Source organism: Malurus melanocephalus, unplaced genomic scaffold (assembly GCF_030028575.1).
Source record: "Malurus melanocephalus ecotype Western Australia unplaced genomic scaffold, MMel_1.1 scaffold_896, whole genome shotgun sequence".
Lineage (NCBI taxonomy): Eukaryota > Metazoa > Chordata > Aves > Passeriformes > Maluridae > Malurus > Malurus melanocephalus.
In genome coordinates, this window is record NW_026624128.1 from 144,834 (window position 1) to 148,923 (window position 4,090).

A 4,090-nucleotide genomic window follows, 5' to 3' on the forward strand; every position below is an offset into this window, starting at 1 on the left:
CAATGCATCTGTGCTGGGATAAGAGTGCCACCTCATGACTGATTTTGGGGATGGAAGGAGCCGCGGCAGGGAAGCTGGAATTGCCAGGGACCCTGGCACCCAGCAGTGATTCACCCAGCACCCTGAGAGCATCATCCCTCTCCCAACCCTGTGTTTGTGTGCTCTCCCGAACTCAAAACCCAGGGATGAGCAGGGATTAATTAATTACTCGGGAGAGCTGMCATTGTGGAGGCTTTTACATGAGGATTTTTTCTGCTTTGAAAGCCCTCTCGTTTAATTTCAGGCTCTTTTTCRTCATCTCAGGCACCTCTCCTCTGGGGATTCTGCACTTTGGGATGTCAGCACCATCACCTTGCTTCCCTTTCCCCACACGTTCTTCTCAAGTTCATTATTTTTCCCTTACTAAACCACCAAATTGTTCTCAAGTTTTTCAGCTGAGATATTTCTTGTTAAACTAAGGAGAATTAAAAAGTCCTAATGACTTTCTGTTGCTCTCATAAGTAGGTTCAGGTGTCAAAAAAACTTAGAATTTCTCTGCTCCATCACCAGTTGGGACTGTTTGGGGMAAAATCTGACAGCTTTTGTCACAGAATGATTTGTCTGTGCTCCTTGTGCTCCTCCAGAACAATTAGTTTGAATATTATTAGTTTAAATATGAAGGAATAGAAAAAAATAGGTGTTTGCTGGGTTTTTTTTTTTTTTGCTGTTTCTTTGTCCCCTCTCCCCCTAGTTTAAATTAATTCAGGCATTGAGGAAAGTACCATCTGAAAACCCCAGAGCTTGAAGTGTGTTGTTCCTATTTTTTCCCACTCTAGAAATATCAGGAGAGTAGAACTGAAGATTTCCTAAAATCCCAATCATGCTGCCACTCTTCTCCTTTGCTGGACCCATTGCTAAATGTGGACAGAAATTAAAAATCTGAATCAGCTGCCTCAAAAAAACTCCAGAGTCAATTAAAACCAAGTGAATATTAATTTTTCCAAACMGTCATTGATCCACCAGCAGGTGTATTAATACCCCTAATATTRGACAGGGTGCCAGGCAGATCAAATATGGATACAAATAACTGGAATATTWAACAGAATCTCAGAAGTGAAAGGTTTTGCATCTCATTCCCCTAGGCAGCCACTTTCTGCTCCCTCCTGCATTTTGAAAACACACCACTCAAGCTGTCAGATAACCAAATATTATTAACCTGAAAGCAGCAGCTTAAAAAGTCTCATCCCCTGAACTGGAAAAAAAAAACAAAACAAAAAAACCAAAAAAAACCAACTCAGAATAAAAATCCAAACCCACTTGCTGCTCAGTGGGAGGATTTTAACAGCGCAGATGATTCTCTGTGAAAGAGGGACTGCAAAAGTTCAAAAATCAAAAATTAGAGTTGCAGCGAGCCTGACATTGGCTGAGCCCTTTGTTACAATAAGGATATCGACAAACCTCGTTTAAATTTGAATTAAAGGTCGCTGTTGTGCCAGGTGAACTTTGAGCTTGATGTCTTTGATGGTTTCCCTTAAAGAGTTTTTTATAGAGGGGTTGATCAATAATCAATAATGTTAAATAAACACATTAAATAATCACATTAAATAATCACATTAAATAATGACATGAATAAATGTTTGGTGGCTTCAGCTCTCTCCCACTAAAAAAATCAAAGGGGATGGGATTTTTTTCTGCAAACCAGAAAGCACCTCTCCCCCAGCCCTCTTGCTGTTCTTTCAGGTGAAATAGAAAGCAGAAATGTCATCTCTGASAGCGGGATATCTTTAGAAAAGTTGATTTCTTCGAGTTTTCTCTTCTAAAAGCAAGCAGCACCCACCCACGCTCGGCTGGTCCCAGCCCACCCAAAAGGACACACCGTTACGAAACCACCCAGGCCACCCTGCTGAACTGGGATGCTGCTTCCCAAAAATTCCTGTGGTTTTGGAACCTGTGCTGCATTTCCAAACTTCTCCTCAACATCTGCCTGGCARAAACCAGGGCTTCATGCTGAGCTCTCGTTCATCTCCCCCTCTGCTCTCCCAGCAGCTCAGCCAGGCTGCAGCCACMAACTTCGAGACAGCCCCCAGAATATTTGGTGGCTGATTCACAGATTTTGCTGTCAAAAAGCTCCTGATCTTGCCTGATTTCCTGGATTTTCCAGCGTGCCAAGCTGCACATTCACGCTGTTTTGCCTTTAATCCTCCAGTTTCGCGAACATTTCCACGGGAAAATGTGACATTTTCATCAAAAGCTCCGAGCTGGGGAAATTGAGCACGGAGCAAACCTGGGATGTTGAGTGTTGGAAGGAGAGGATAAAATCCATCCCAAGATGCAGACGGGAGTCAGGTGTGGCAGGAGCCTGCCCAGCGAGCGGTGGGGTTGTCTCACATCGTTTTGGGGAGGTTTTTGTGTCCCAGCCTGCAGCAGGGACAGTGTCACAGAAAGCGCTGCTTTGGCAGCCAGACCCATCCCAAGGAAAGGGGTTTTTTTTGTTCCCAGCCATCCCTCGGTGTTAATTCCCGTCAGTAGGAATTCAGCAGTGTCCAAAGGTGCCGTGTTTCAGACACATCAGGATTTGCCATGGCCTAAATGTGAGGCTCAGCAGAAGTTAAATATTGGTTGGATTGTAATTTTATGGGAAAATTGTAAATTTTTGRTTGAATTCCCACATCTTTGGAAGCTGTTTATTGAGAAAGGGTTGGTTCTGTTTGTTAGAGGTGGTGGCACATCTGAGGGTGGATCAGACAAACCCTCCTGCCTCGCCAGGTTCCACTTCTCAGAAAGTGACACAGAAATTAGACACAAATTATCCTGTGAAAYGTAATTAAATCCTGACAGGAGAAACATTAACCGAGGTAATCAAACACTTTTAACACAGCGTTTTTGCCATTGGAAAATGTAATTTCACTGGTGTTGATATCTCCTGCTGGGGGGACAAATACATATTTTAATAGTTTGTAAAAGACTAAAGCACGTCCATTTTTTTCCTAATTTAGGTGTTGCATTACACAATATATCACATTTAAAGAAGTCAGAATGAAACCAGAACGTTATGACTGATCCAAGTCAGACTTGGCTGAGAATTTAACTTAATACCAACTCTTCTTCTTTTTTTTTTTTGATCCTTGGTGTTTGTTTTAGCGAAAAATAGAATTCTGAGCATCACAAAGTTCAACTGACTTGAAATTACAGCTCCTCATCAGCTCGGCTCCCTCTGCACATCCATCTCAGCACAAATGGGAGCTGATAATCCGTGTCTACTCCTGCCGAGCTGTGATTTTATTGCAGGCTGGGGTGGCCAGAGCAGCTGCTGCAGCCCACTCACTGCACGGAAATTTGGATTTTCTGCCATGGAGATGCTCCCTGCTCCCTCCTCAGCTGCCACCGGGACCCCTGAGCGGCGCCCACAGATGGTGCYGGTAGTAAAATCCCAAATCTGATCTGCTCCTCAGAAATGGGAAAACAGAAATATCAAATCACTCCAATCGCTTGTGCGGGGAAGAAATAATCCAAGTGAGGTTTAGCGTTAAAAGAGGAGAAAAAACAAACAAAACGCAATGGAAGTTGGCTCCTTATATTCTTATAAAAATAAAAACATCTGCCCTCACTGCCTTCCTCCCCCACACAATTCATACCCTCACAAYGCAAGGGTTTCACACCCAGATCCTCAAGATATTTAAAATATTTTAAAGGCTCCCAGGCACCTGGCTAGTTTTGATTTCTTTCAGGAGGTTTGGACATTGCTCAAGGGGAGATAAACATCCCATTTCCAGGTGTGCTCTGAATGAGATWTCAGGACCCCTGGGAATTCCCCTTTGCTACCTCTGAATGAGATTAGATAGACATAAAATATGTAAAATATTTTTTTTATCTAAAATAGATAAAATAGATAAAACAGATAAAATATATATTTATGGGGTGTTTACCCAARTAAACTGAACCTGCCACTGATTTATTGTCAGCCAAACCTAAATTCTATGATTTTATGCTTCCAGCTTTAAAAATATCACAGTGAATTCAGGGTCCAACATGACTTTTTGCTCCCTTCTTTATATCCTAATTACAGAGGACCAATTAATTCCCACGGAACATTTCTGACACTGACTTGGTG

General features: G+C 42.4%; 1 protein-coding gene across 1 annotated transcript in view; it reads left to right on the forward strand.

The window, feature by feature from the left end:
- LOC130585463 (G protein-activated inward rectifier potassium channel 2) overlaps positions 1-4,090 on the forward strand; it is a 38,020-nt gene that overhangs the window by 29,650 nt on the left and 4,280 nt on the right. The gene's annotated exons all lie outside the window — the stretch shown is intronic.